This window comes from Scyliorhinus torazame, chromosome 8 (assembly GCF_047496885.1).
Source record: "Scyliorhinus torazame isolate Kashiwa2021f chromosome 8, sScyTor2.1, whole genome shotgun sequence".
Classification (NCBI taxonomy): domain Eukaryota; kingdom Metazoa; phylum Chordata; class Chondrichthyes; order Carcharhiniformes; family Scyliorhinidae; genus Scyliorhinus; species Scyliorhinus torazame.
Window position 1 is genome coordinate 16,282,628 of NC_092714.1, and position 15,709 is coordinate 16,298,336.

Genomic DNA, 15,709 nt, shown 5'->3' on the forward strand with positions numbered 1-15,709 from the left:
ACTGTGTGGAGTTTGCACTTTCTCCCCGTGTCTGCGTGGGTTTCCTCCGGATGCTGTGGTTTTCTCCCACAGTCCAAAGATGTACAGGTTATGTGGATTGGCCATGCTAAATTGTCCCTTAGTGTCCAAAGGTATGCAGGCCAGGTGGGGTTCCGAGGATATGGTGGGGGAGTGGGTCTAGGTAGGGTGCTCTTTCAGAGGGCCGTTGCAGACTCAATGGGTTGAAAGGCCTCCTTCTGCACTGTAGAGATTCTATAATTCTATGGAGTGATACCATCAAGTCTAGAATCACTTAACCTAAAGAGATGACAAGGCAACACCAAACTGTGGTTTTAAAAATCTGTTGGTGACCAGAGAAATGGGAGATTCAACAACAACAACAACCTGTATTTATATTGTGCCTTTCAGATAGTAAACCTTCACAGGAAAGTTACAAAGCAACATTTAACACTGAACCTCACAAAGAGCTACTAGGGCGGATGAATGCAAGGTTGGTGTAAGAGACAGTATTCTAAAAAAGAGGAAAGAGATGCAGATAGGTGGTGAGCCAGGATTGGTGGGAGCTTAGGGACTTGGCCACTGAGGGGACAGCCATAGGGTTTTCACCCCTCCAGGATTGGGCTGGAGTCTCCAGGAGTTGAAGATCAGTCCCCAGTATTACAACTTTGGAGAAAAACCACAAGGACATTAAAATCAATATTTCTTTTTGCCATTTTCTCCGAACATTTCTCTTTATCAGAAATAAAACTGTGAAAAAGGGGTGAGGTGGGGGGAATGTTTGGCTGACTGTCAAGCATCAACCAATTGGGAAATAGGTATTTTTGCATTCCAATTGGCGTAGGACGACAGTGCATCACAATGACGGACATGTTGGCCGATTAATGGCTGGGCCCTGGAAGCAAGTCATGCGATAGGCTGTGGAGGCGAAATCACTGAGTGTCTTTAAGACAGAGATAGGTAGGTTGTTGATTAATAAAGGGGTCAGGAGTTATGGGGAGAAGACAGCAGAATGGGGATGAGAAAAATATCAGCCATGATTGAATGGCGGAGCAGAACCGATGGGCCGAGTAGCCTGATCCTGCTCCTCTGTCTTATGGTCTTATGATAAACCTCCAGGGATACACTCAATCACAGCTGGCAACCCTGCCAATGATGGATTGATTCGAATTGGGAATGTACAATAGATCAGGATTGGAGGAGTGCAACTAACGCACAGGGTTGTAGGAAGGCTGGGGGACATTGGAGGGCAAGAACATGGAGGGATTTGAAATCATGAATGAGAATTTTCAAATCAGAGCACTGCTCCGTCAAGAGCCAAATTGTCAGTGAGTAGAGGTCGGTGGGAGTGGGGGGCTGTGAGTGTTAATTGGACTTGGTGGGGCTTAAGGCATGCCCATAGTGATTTCTCAGGAAAAGAGAAGAAAGGAATTATAAAAACTGAAATTCTGGGAAATAAATTAAGATTTTGAATATATCTGATTGGGTCACAATTCACAATGTAGAAATAATGTGGGTGAAACATCCAGGCTAACATCTGTTTGTGAATGTATGGGGAGTTAAATAACTAAGAACAAAGGGGAGAAGAATTAAGGAAAAATTGGAAAGGGAGTGAAGCGATGTTGTTGTCAAGAGGATCATTGTAAAGAATATCTCTTTGTCTTTCGTTGTACAATGTATTTTCGAGAGGAGAGAAATACCATTAATGATTGATAACAACATGGGCCATTTATAAAGCATGTCAGAAATCCTTGCTTACAAACTCAATTTCCCCTATCTCTGGAGGAAGAGGTCAAGCAAAGCTGATGGCTGTGTTCAGAACCCGGGAAGCTACGATTAACATGGATCAATACCTGGAAGTGACTTGTAAATAAAAATGTTTAAAGAAAAACAGCCAAGCACAGTAAATCAAAACTTTGGAAGGACATCAAAGGTGGGTTTGACAGGAATACAATGTTGTAACTAGATTTAAGAGTGTGGCTGGTAATGGGATGTTTTTGCTGCAAAGATGGCTGCTGCGGTTGCCAACAGCGATTACTTGATGCACTTCAGCAGGAATAAGCTGGACTGTATGAAGCAGTGCAATGTGAGAGGCACTTATAAATGTAGCTGTTATTATTACTACAGGGAGTAGCAAAAATGTTGCACTTGATTTAGTGTTCAATACCGATCTTCAGATGGCAGAGAATTGAAAGTTAAGGGACTATTCTGCAACAATTCGTGCATCAGGATTTATGGGTTTCCACTGGATCACAGACATTGTACAACCCATCTCAAGCTGTAAACTTTATTCGAAGATGACGCCAAATTCCCCCCTGTCATATTCTACCCAGTTAACCAATGGCTACTACCAACTGTGCCCTAATAGAGAGGCACTCGGATTTACAGCATTGCTAAATGTATTTCCATCACAGAGCAAGCACCTTTACAATGTTTTTAATTCATTCATGAAAATGAAAATGAAAATCGCTTATTGTCACAAGTAGGCTTCAAATGAAGTTACTGTGAAAAGCCCCTAGTCGCCATATTCCGGCGCCTGTTTGGGGAGGCTGGTACGGGAATGGCATGGGCATCACTGATGAGGCCATCATTTATTGCCCATCGCAATTGCCCTTAAAAAGCTGATAGTGAGCTGCCTTCTGCAACTTCCGCAGTCCATGTGGCGTAGGTACATCCACAGTGCTGTTTGGGAAGGAACTCCAGGGAACCCTCGGGAAGGTGGTGGCATAATGATATTATATGAGTGGCATGGTGGTTCAGTGGTTAGCACTGCTGTCTCACAGCTCCAGGGATCCGGGTTCAATTCTAACTGTGTGAAGTTTGCACTTTCTCATCGTGTCTGTGTGGGTTTCCTCCGGGTGCTCCTGTTTCCTCTCACAGCAAAGAGGTGCAGGTTAGGTGGATTGGCCGTGATAAATTGCCCCTTAGTGTCCAAAAGGTTAGGTTGGGTTACAGGGATAGGGTGGAGGCGTGGGCTTAAGTAGGGTGTTCCTCCCAAGGCTTGTGCAGATTTGATGATCAAATGGCCTTCCTCTGTACTATAAGGATTTTACGAAAGGATTCTACTCTAATCTATTTTGACCCAGTGACAGTGAAGGAACGGTGATATATTTCCAACTCTGAATGGTGTGTGATTTGGAAGAGAACTTGGAGGTGGTGGTGTCCCGATGCCAGTGCTGTCCTTGTCCTTCTAGGTGGTAGAGATCGCAGGTTTGCAGCAGGCCATCGAAGGAGTCTTTGTGAGTGTAGCACAATCAATCACTCACGAGACGAGATGAGAAGGAGTCGAACAATGGCTTTGTTACGCAGTCTTGTTCCCCAGCAGCACAGTTTGGGGCATTCGGGGCCACGACTGGTCCAGGGTCACCGAAGCCAGTCATAATTGTTGCACCGGGGCGTTTTCTTCAGGCCCCGTGTGGCCATCCATCCCGGGGTCCTTAGACGTCAGCCAAGATGGCGGCGTCCACTGGTCGCACACGGTCGGGGGTGGAGAAGATGGCGGCGCCCATCCCTCCCGCATGGAATCCGGGACCCAAGATGGCGGCGCCCATTGGCCGCACATGGATCACTGGGGTGTTGAGTTTGGGGTTCTCCCCCAGAGATTGCGGCTACCCCCCGGGCCTGGCACACAGCGACGAAATGCCCCTTTAAGCCGCACCCTTTAGAGAGGGCCGAGCGGGCCGGGCAGCGCATCCGGGGGTATTTCCCCTGCCCACAAAAGTAGCAGCGGAGCCCCCCCCGGGTGACCTGCCGCTCTGGCAATGCAGGCCTGTGGGAGGGCGGGGGGTCCCGGGGGTTCGGTCGTGGTGGGGGTCCACAGTGCCCAAGGGGCTGCCACGCGGTCGGGGGCGTAGGTGCGGGCGTTCTGTGACGCCACATCAAACGAGGCCGTGAGGGCCCGTGCCTCTTTGAGGCCTAGTGTGTCTCTTTCAAGCAATGGCTGGCGAATTTGGGATGAAAGCATACCTGCCACGAACGCATCTCGGACCAGCAGCTCTGTGTGTTCATTAGCCGCCACCAATGGGCAGTTGCAGTTTCTGCCCAGTATTAACAGTGCATTGTAGAACTCGTCCAGCGATTTCCCCGGGGATCTGCCGTCTCATCACGAGCTGGTGGCGTGCATAGACCTGGTTGACAGGCCGAACGTAGATTCCTATCAGCATAGCAATCACCATCGGGAAATCTTCCACATACTCTCTAAGAGTGTAGATATCAGGGCTCACCCTGGTATGCAGGACCTGGATTTTCTGTTCCTCTGTAGGTATGCTGGGGGCCGTTCGGAGGTATCCCTGGAAACATGCTAACCAATGTTTAAACGTGGTCGCTGCGTTTGCCTCGTGGGGGCTGATTCGCCGACACTCCGGCATGATTCGGAGCTCCATGTCCTTAAAAGTTTGCGTAATAAATTGTAGCACATCAATCACTGACGTGACGAGATGAGAAGGAGTCGAACGATGGCTTTATTACGCAGACTTGTTCCCCAGCAGCACAGTCACAGAATGCGGCTGCTGGGAGAACCCGGGCTCTTATACTCCGCCTTGCTGGGTGGAGCCAGCAGGAGGCTGATCCAATCGGGGTCCAGTGTTTATCTACCAATAGCCTCTCGGCATCCCAAGGTACCTTAATACCCCTAATACATACCACCACAGTGAGTTGCTGCTGTGTATTAGATGCTACACACTGCTGCCATTTTGTGCTGGTGGTGGTAGGGCAGAATTTATAAGGTCATGGATGGTGTGTAAATCAAGCAGGGCTGCTTTGTCCTGAATGATGTATAGCTTCTTGAGTGTTGCTGGAGCTGCACTCATCCAGGCAAGTGAAGATTATTCCATCACACTCCTGACTTGTGGCTTCTAGATGGTGGACAGGCTTTGTCAGGAGTTGAGTTACTCACCACAGAATTTCCAGCTTTTCACGTCTTGTTGGGGAGGCAGTAGCATGGTGGTATTGTCACTGGTCATAGAATCAAGAATTTACAGTGCAGAAGGAGGACATTCAGCCGATCGAGTCTGCACTGGCCCTTGAAAGAGCACCCCACTTAAGCCCACACCTCCACCCCATCACTGCAACCCAGCAACCCCACCCAACCCTTTTAGACATGAAGGGCAATTTTAGTATGGTCAGTCCACCTAACCTGCACCTCTTTGGATGTGGGAGGAAACCGGAGCAACCGGAGAAAACCCACGCAGACACGGGGAGAACATGCAACTCCACACAGACAGTGACCCAAGCTGGGAATCGAACCTGGGACCCTGGAGCTGTGAAGCGACAGTGCCAACCACTATGCTACCATGCCGCCCTTGTAAGTGGCCGTGGTCTAGTAGTCCAGAGAGCCAGGTAATGCTCTGGGGGCCTGGGTTTGAATCCCGCCATGGAAGATGGTGGAATTTGAATTCAATAAGAACCTGTAATTACAACTCTAAAGATGATCATAAAACCATTGTCGATTCTTGTAAAAACATATCTGCTTACTCATGTGTTTTCAGGGAGGATCGCTGTTGTTTCCAGATGTACAGTAATGTGTGGTTGACTCTTAAAATGTCCGCCGAAATGGCCGAGCAAGCCACTCCTCCAAGGGATTAGTTTGTGCCGCCCACTTCACATGAATTAATTTTTTTAAAGTCACAGTATTTATATGCCTGGTTCAGTTCAGGGCCAATTGTAACCTCCAGGATGGTGAGAGTGGGGGATTCAGTGATGGTAATGCCATTGAATGTCAAGGGGAAATGATTCAATTCTTTCCTGTTGAAGATAGTCATTGCCAGGCTATTACCAACAGTACCCTAATATAGAAGCACTCCCTCTGTACAACATTGCTATAAACATATATAAACCAGTTTTGACAAAGAGTCATTGGACTCAAAACTTTAGCTCTTTTCTCTCCCTACAGATGCTGCCAGACCTGCTGAGTTTTTCCAGCATTTTCTCTTTCGTTTCAGATTCCAGCATCTGCAGTAATTTGCTTTTATTGCTATAAACACTTATGGTGCGAATGTTACTTACCACATATCAGCCCAGTGGTGATTTAACACAGCAGTATTCCTTTGGAGTTGGAGCAAATTCTGATAAGCAATGTTTTACCAAAGAGCAGGATTCTGGAGATGACTACAGTGATTACTGAAGTGTGCACAACGGGTAATGAAAATCTAGATCTTTGCCACTCAAAAGCCTCCCAGTGGGAGGTATCCAAGGATACAGATTGCATGCTTCGAGTATGGTGCTCCGGTTTCCTCCCACAAGTCCCGAAAGACGTGCTGCTAGGTAAATTGGACATTCTGAATTCTCCCTCTGTGTACCCGAACAGGCGCCGGAATGTGGCGACTAGGGGCTTTTCACAGTAGCTTCATTGCAGTGTTAATGTAAGCTGACTTGTGACTCTAATAAAGATTACTAGTGCGCGGTAGCACAATGTTTAGCACTGTTGCTTCACAGCGCCAGGGTCCCAGGTTCGATTCCCAGCTTGAGTCACTGTCTGTGCGGAGTCTGCATGTTCTCCCCGTGTCTGCGTGGGCATCCTCCGGGTGCTCCGGTTTCCTCCCACAAGCCCCGAAAGACGTGCTATTAGGTAATTTGGACATTTTGAATTCTCCCTCTGTGTATCCGAACAGGCGCCGGAATGTGGCGACTAGGGGCTTTTCACAGTAGCTTCATTGCAGTGTTAATGTAAGCCTACTTGTGACAGTAATAAAGATTTTTTTAATTTTCTTTTCCCTTTAGCCAAGGGTGAGAGTAACAAATCTAGATGTCATGGTGCATAAAGGAGAGTTTGAAGGTGAAAAGGAATGTTTATGACACACATCGAGGGCTCAATGTTAGAAAGCATAGATGAGTTGAAAAAAATGTCAAGGTGAAATTAAAAAGGGAATTAGGCATGCAAAGATCGATCATGAAAAATATATTCATAAGTAAAATAAAGGAAAATCAAACCTTTTATTGTCAATGCATAATGAATAAGAGGATAACTGAAGAAAGAGTAAGGTCCATTCGCAAACGTAATGACACCCATTGTGTAGAGGCAGAGGACATTGATTTGGTTACCGAATAAATCCTTTTGTATCCTTTTTCACCAGAGACACAGATGTTGCAATCACGAAGGAAACGTGTGAACTAGCTGAAATTACCATAGTGAGAGAGGAAGTCTAAACAGCTTTGAAAGAGCATTTAGGCCCAATTCCCCACCTTATTCCCCTAACTTCAGACTTTGTGACACGAAGGGGCAATTTAGAATTGCCAATCCACCTATCTGCACATCTTTGGACTCTGGGAGGAAACCGGAGCACCCAGGGGAAACCCACGCAGGCACAGGGAGAACGTTCAAACTCCACACAGAGTGTCACCCAAGGCCGGAATTGAACCCGGGTCCCTGGCGCTGTGAGGCAGCAGTGCTAACCACTGTGCCACCGTGCTACCCCAGTCCTGGAACTATTTGCACATGTACAGTAAAGAATAAAAGCTGGGCGCTTTCAATCTGTTGAGGTGTAAGCACGTCTCTTCACAACACAACTGACCCCCCTGCATCTGCGCCATGCGCCTTCTTACATCACTGTGTGGGTAGCACTGTACTCAGTTCCACACTAACCGTATATGTGCCAGACATTTATGCTGGGATTCTGGAGAAGGGTCATTTTGATCCGAAACATTAACTCTGTTTCTCTCTCCCCAGATACTGCCAGGCTTGCTGAGTTTATCTAACATTTTCTGTTTTTATTTCCGATTTACTGCATCCGCAGTTGTTTGCTGGACCTTTATGGATGGATGGATTTGTTTATTGGCACGTGTACCGAGGTAGAGTGAAAAGTATTTTTCTGCGAGCAGCTCAAACAGATCATTTTGTACATGAAAATAAAAGAAAATACTTAATAGGGCAACACAAGGTACACAGTGTAAATACCTAGACACCAGCATCGGGTGACGCATACAGGAGTGTAGTATTAATCAGGTCAGTCCATAAGAGGGTCGTTTAGGAGTCTGGTAACAGCGAGGAAGAAGCTGTTTTTGAGTCTGTTCTTACGTGTTCCCAGACTTTTGTATCTTCTGCCCAATGGAAGAAGTTGGAGGAGTGAGTAAGCCGGGTGGGGGGGGGTCTTTGATTATGCTGCCCCCTTTCCCAAGGCAGCGGGAAGTGTAGATAGAGTCACTGGATGGGAGGTGGCTTGTGTGATGGACTGGGCGGTGTTCACGACTCTCTGAAGTTTCTTGTGGTCCTGGGCCGAGCAGTTGCCATACCAGGCTGTGATGCAGCCAGATAGGATGCTTTCTATGGTGCATCTGTAAAAGTTGGTAAGAGTCTGTGTGGACATGCTGAATTTCCTTAGTTTCCTGAGGAGGTATAGGCGTTGTTGTGCTTTCTTGGTGGTAGCGTCAACGTGGGTGGACCAGGGCAGATTTCTAGTGATGTGCACACCTAGGAATTTGAAGCTGTCAATCATCTCCACCTCGGCCCTGTTGATGCAGACATGGGTGTGTACAGTACTTTGCTTCCTGTATTCTATGACCAGCTCTTTAGTTTTGCTGGCATTGAGGGATAGATTGTTGTTGTTACACGACCCCACTAGGTTCCCTATCTCCCTCTTGCATTCTGACTCATCATTGTTCAAGATCCGACCCACTATGATCATGTCGTCAGCAAACTTGTAGATGGAGTTGGAACCAAATTGTGCCACGAAGTCGTGTGTGTATAGGTTGTGTATGCTACAGGTTGTGCCATTGTTGAAAAAGAGAGAAAGGGATATACCATGCCAAGAAATTCCAGGCTGGTCAGCCTAACCTTGGTGGGAAACATCTTTGAATAAATTCTCTGAGACATTATAAACTTCCATTTAGAACGATTTGATTAATCAGAGTCAGCGTGAGTGTGTCAAGACAAGGTCATGTCCGAATAACTTGATCAAAATTTTGTGGAGGCAGTCGTACATTCAGTGTAGCCTTTGTGGATTTTACCAAGGCTTTTGAAAAGGCCCATACGCCAGGGTCCCAGGTTCGATTCCCGGTTTGGGTCACTGTCTGTGCGGCATCTGCACGTTCTCCCCGTGTCTGCGTGGATTTCCTCCGGGTGCTCCGGTTTCCTCCCACAAGTCCCGAAAGACGTGCTGGTTAGGTGAATTGGACATTCTGAATTCTCCCTCTGTGTACCCGAACGGGCGCCGGAGTGTGGCGACTAGGGGATTTTCACAGTAACTTCATTGCAGTGTTAATGTCAGCCTACTTGTGACAATAAAGATTATTATTACATAACAGGTTGGTCATAAAAAAATTAAAAGCCCATGAGATCCAAGAGGAAAGTGCAAGTTGGATCCAAAAGTGGGTGAAAAGCAGGAAGTAAAGGTCAGTAGGTCTCTTTGTGGCTGGAAAGTTATTTTAAATGGAATTCTGCAGGATACACTGATGGGTCTCTTACGTTTTGTGGTACATAATTAATTATTGGGATGTGAATTAGTAAGTTTGCAGATGGCACAAAAATTGGTGGAGTTGCGGATCATGAAGTGGATTGTCAGAGAATATGGCAGGGTGTAAGCTGGTTGGAGTCTTGGCCGGAGAAAGGGCTGATGGAGTTTAATGTGGAAAAGTGTGAGGTAGTCCACTTTGGAAGGCCCAATGCATGTCGGAATTACACAATAAATGGTAGAACTGACAGGCAGAGAGATCTGTGCATGCATGTCCACCGATCACTGAAAGTGGCAACGCGTGTGGATAAGGTGGTCAAGAAGGCATACGGCATGCTGGCCTTCATCAGTCGGGGCATTGAATATAAAAATTGGCAAGTCATGTTGCAACTGTACAGGACCTTAGTTAGGCCTCATTTGGAATATTGTGTACAATTCTGGTCGCCACACCACCAGAAGATTGTGGATGCTTTGGAGAAGGTACAGAAGCTGTTTACTAGGATGTCGCCTGGTATGGAGGGCATTAGCTATGAGGAGAGGTTAGATAAACTCGGTCTGTTCTCACTGGAATGATGGAGGTTGAGAGGCGACCTGATAGAGGTCTACAAGATTATGAATGACATGGACAGAGTGGATGATCAGATGCTCTTTCCTAGGGTAGGAGAGTCAAGTACTAGGGGACATAGGTTTCAAGTGCGTGGGGAAAAGTTTAGAACTGATGTGAGAGGCACGTTTTTTACACAGAGGGTGGTAAATATATGGAACACGGTGCCTGGGGAGGTGGTGGGAGCAGGTACGATAGCGGCATTTAAGGGACATCTAGACAAATATGTGAATAGGGTGGGAATGGAAGGTTATGCACTCTCTAAGTACATATGGTTTTAGTTTAGGTAGGTACCATGGTCGGCGCAGACTTGGAGGGCCGAAGGGCCTGTTCCTGTGCTGTGTTGTTCTTTGTTCTTCATTCTTTGAATGTTGGGCATGGGTGTGGGGGTGTGGGGGCGGAGGGGAGGGTTGCCAATTAGGAATTTTGTAGACGAAACAAAAATTGAGCAATCAAGTAGGCGGAACATCCACAAGTAGAGATCATCGTGGTAATGTGAGGTAATACAAAGCTAACAAGGCAATGCACTACAAAATAACTGCTAGGCTGCTGAAGTGTATAGAGCATTGGAGGAACCTTTGAGTGCAGATTCGTGTTGATGACCGGACAGGTAGATAAGGTGACCAATAAGATATAGAGGGTATTTGCCTTTACCAACCGAGGCATGGATTATAAAAGCAGGGAGGTTATGCAGGAGATGTATAAAGTGCTAGTCAGGCCATGAGCTGTTCTGGTCACTGCACGATAGGAAAGTTCTGATTGCAAGAGGGAGGGTAGATGGGAGGTTTATGATGTTGTCACCTGCACTGGAGAATTTAGTAATGAGGAAAGGTTGGATAGTCTAGGAGTTTTTCATTTAAAACAGAGAAGGCTGATGAGAGGTGTAATTGAAGTCTATAAAATTCTGAGAGGTCTAAATAGCGTGGATAGGAAGGAGATATTCCCCACGGTTGATGTGTCCATGAGCAGGATGCATAGATTTAAGGTAAGAATCATAGAATTGTTACGGTACAGAACGGCAAGAGATACGTGCTTTCAAGGGGATTGCGAGGGAGAAGGTTTTCACCCAGATGGTGCTGAGTACCTGGAAATTACTGCCTGAATGTGTGGTGGAGGGAGAAGAGCTAGGAAGTGAGATATCAATGGACGGCCTTCTGTTGCCCGGCACAGTCAAAATGGGCTGAAATGCCTCCTTTCTATTATTCAGTGAGAATGTTGTTAAGGCTAGGGTTAACAAAAACCTCAAAGCTGAGATTATGTTACAACGATAAAGAAAATATTGGACTTTTAAAGAATCTGAGTTGTGTATTTTGTAAAATGGACATATGGGGCGGGATTCTCCGACCCCCCGCCGGGTCGGAGAATCGCGGGGGGCTGGCGTGAATCTCGCCCCTGACGGTTGCTGAATTCTCCGGCACCGGATATTCGGCGGGGGTGGGAATCGCATCGCGCCGGTTGGCGGCACACCCCCCCCCCCCCCCCCCCCGGCGATTCTCCGGCCCGCGATGGGCCGAAGTCCCGCTGCTGGAATGCCTGTCCCGCCGGCGAGAATCAAACCACCCCTCTTACCGGCGGGACAAGGCGGCGCGGGCGGGCTCCGGGGTCCTGGGGAGGGCGCGGGACGATCTGGTCCCGGGGGGTGCCCCCATGGTGGCCTGGCCCATGATCGGGGCCCACCGATCCGCGGGTAGGCCTGTGCCGTGGGGGCACTCTTTTCCTTCCGTCTTCGCCATGGTCTCCACTATGGCGGTGGCGGAAGAGACCCTCTCCACTGCGCATGGGCGGGGATGCCGTGAGCGGCCGCTGACCCTCCTGCGCATGCGCCGCACGGCAAAGTCATTTCCGCGCCAGCTGGCGGGGCACCAGAGGCCTTTCCCGCCAGCTGGCGGGGCAGAAATCAGTCCGGCGCGGCTAGCTCCTCAAGGTGAGGGCTCGGCCCCTCAAGATGCAGAGAATTCCGCACCTTTGGGGCGGCGCGATGCTGGACTGATTCACGCCGTTTTTGGCGCCCGTAGGCGGACATCGCGCCGATTGCGGAGAATCCTGCCCAAGATTCTGAAGATGGCCGTTAACTGCACCATTAGCCACTGACAAGAACGGCTGCAGTGGGCCTCTATGGAACAATGGGACAATTTTCCTGTGCTTCGAGACAATTCAAGGTATTTGCAAAACACATTCTAAGACTGAATACCATTACAAGAAGAGAAAGCGACATAAGACCAAAGGACATAGGAGCAGAATTAGGCCATTCGGCCCATCAAGTCTGCTCTGCCATTCAATCATGGCTGATATGTTTCTCATCCCCATTCTCCTGCCTTCTCCCAATAATCCCTGATCCCCTTATTAATCAAGAACCTATCTCTCTCTGACTTAATGACATTCAGTGATTTGGCCTCCAGAGCCTTCTACGGCAAAGAGTTCCACAGTTTCAGCACCCTCTGGCTGAAGACATTCCTCCGCATCTCAGTTTTAAAGGACCATCAATAATAACAACAATCTCATCTCAAGGTTGCTGGCTACAAAGACAGACGAGTACATACCAGGTGAAATATGCATCTGAGGCTTAAAAGCTAGGCCGCCAGCCTGCCCAAGAGATTCTCCTCGGATTCTTCTGGACTCATTCAATCGACCAGCCTGCCTGCCGTATGCATATATGTGCAGAGGAACAGCAGCTAGGAGTTAATAAACACGCTGAAGGCAACACAGTGTCTGGAAGAGGGAACTGAAATCTCTGCATTGTACTACAGGGTGCCTGAATCGCAGAATCAACCATCCCTCAGCAGAAGTCAACTTTACTGAAATAATCTCATCTGCCGCAACTTGTTGTCATCGGCTCCTTGCAACTCATCTATATTACTTTTCATTTATATTTCTTTCTAATTTGCATGAATGTTGACACATGCGTGGTGGGATTCTCTGAGTCTCCGCGCTGAAATCACGCTCGGCGCGGGGTCAGAGAATGGGGCGTCAGACCCACGAATCAGAGAATCGCCGCCAGTCGTGCATGCGCGGTCGACGCGGCGCCTGTCGGGGACCATTGAAAGAGGCTCCAGCGGCGATTCTCAGCCAGCAGCTGGCCGAGTTCCTGCTGGTGTGGTTCCCTCATGGTTTCGCCCGGTTGGGGCATGGAGTGGCAGCTGCGGACCGAGTCCACGGCCATCCTGGTGGGGTGGGGGGGGAAATCCATCACCGGGGGGGCCAGGCTTGCGATTGGGAGACACTGATCGGCGGGCGCGGGCGATCTGGGGGGGCCTATATTGTTGGGGCTGACTTGCTGTGTGGGTCCGCCATGTTGCGCGGACCCGCGGCCGGAAGTGAAGGGCCCCGTATCGGCAGTGGAGTACTCCGGGGCCCGACAAGCCCCCTTCAAAATGGAGAATCACTCTGGACTTTCTCCAGGAAAGTCCAGAGTGATTTGCACCCATTTTCTCGCTGGCGTGGGGACATAGCCTCATTTTCCGAGAATTCCACCCGTGTTTTCCCATTTCTCTTCACTTTTTTTTTGTAGTTAATAAACCTACGCTATCTTAACTCAAGGTTGATTGGAACCCTTTTAAATATGACTGTTGGGTCTGGAAAAGGCACACAAGGGGGAAGGGAACCTTGTTACATTAGGCCAGTCATCCCTCCTCACACATGGTTGTGACAATTCGGGGGTATCCACGATGGTGGTGACAAATTGAGAGATCTCACCAAGGTCAATAGATTTGGGGGAACCCCACAGAGGGCTGGGTGTAACAATTGATAGATGTGTTTGTCAGGCAAGAGTTTTAAAGGACACAGAACCAAGGCAGATGGAGAAAACCACCTTGGCTTCATCCTCACCAATCTACCTGTCACAGTTGCATCTGTCCATGACACAGGTGGCAGGAGTCTCCACCACATTTACTCTACACAAGTGCCAGGTAATGACCATCTCCAACAAGAGAGGCTCTAACCGCGCCCTCTTGACATTCAATGGTTTTACAAGTACTGGATCCCTCACCATCAGCATCCTGTGGATTCTGATTGACCACAAACTTAACTGGACCCATCACATATACAATGTGGCAAAACAGATGATTCTATGATTCTACGAAAATAACAGGTCAGAAGCTGGGTATTCTGTGTCAAACAACTCACTTCTTACTTTAAGGACAGTAGCGGGAGATTGTGTCTTGAGTCGGAAGAGATAGGAGAGGTCTTGAACGAGTACTTTTCTTCTGTATTGACATATGAGAGGGGCCATATTGTTGGAGAGGACAGTGTGAAACAGATTGGTAAGCTCGAGGAAATTCTTGTTAGGAAGGAAGATGTGTTGGGCATTTTGAAAAACTTGAGGATAGACAAGTCCCCCGGGCCTGACGGGATATATCCAAGGATTCTATGGGAAGCAAGAGATGAAATTGCAGAGCCTTTGGCAATGATCTTTTCGTCCTCACTTTCAACAGGGGTGGTACCAGGGGATTGGAGAGTGGCGAATGTCGTGCCCCTGTTCAAAAAAGGGACTAGGGATAACCCTGGGAATTACAGGCCAGTTAGTCTTACTTCGGTGGTAGGCAAAGTAATGGAAATGGTACTGAAGGATAGGATTTCTGAACATCTGGAAAGACACTGCTTGATTTGGGATAGTCAGCACGGATTTGTGAGGGGTAGGTCTTGTCTTACAAGTCTTATTGAATTCTTTGAGGAGGTGACCAAGCATGTGGATGAAGGTAAAGCAGTGGATGTAGTGTACATGGATTTTAGTAAGGCATTTGATAAGGTTCCCCATGGTAGGCTTCTGCAGAAAGTAAGGAGGCATGGGATAGTGGGAAATTTGGCCAGTTGGATAACGAACTGGCTAACCGATAGAAGTCAGAGAGTAGTGGTGGATGGCAAATATTCAGCCCGGATCCAAGTTACCAGTAGCGTACTGCAGGGATCAGTTCTGGGTCCTCTGCTGTTTGTGGTTTCATTAATGACTTGGATGAGGGAGTTGAAGGGTGGGCCAGTAAATTTGCAGACGATACGAAGATTTGTGGAGTTGTGGATAGTAAGGAGGGCTGTTGTCGGCTGCAAAGAGACATAGATAGGATGCAGAGCTGGGCTGAGAAGTGGCAGATGGAGTTTAACCCTGAAAAGTGTGAGGTTGTCCATTTTGGAAGGACAAATATGAATGCGGAATACAGAGTTAACGGTAGAGTTCTTGGCAATGTGGAGGAGCAGAGAGATCTTGGGGTCTATGTTCATACATCTTTGAAAGTTGCCACTCAAGTGGATAAAGCTGTGAAGAAGGCCTATTGTGTGCTCGCGTTCATTAACAGAGGGATCGAATTTAAGAGCCGTGAGGTGATGATGCAGCTGTACAAAACTTTGGTAAGGCCACATTTGGAGTACTGTGTACAGTTCTGGTCGCCTCATTTTAGGAAGGATGTGGAAGCTCTGGAAAAGGTGCAAAGAAGATTTACCAGGATGTTGCCTGGAATGGAGAGTAGGTCTTACGAGGAAAGGTTGAGGGTGCTAGGCCTTTTCTCATTAGAACGGAGAAGGATGAGGGGCGACTTGATAGAGGTTTATAAGATGATCATGGGAATAGATAGAGTAGACAGTCAGAGACTTTTTCCCCGGGTGGAACAAACCATTACAAGGGGACATAAATTTAAGGTGAAAGGTGGAAGATATAGGAGGGATGTCAGAGGTAGGTTCTGTACCCAGAGAGTAGTGGGGGCATGGAATGCACTGCCTGTGGAAGTAGTTGAGTTGG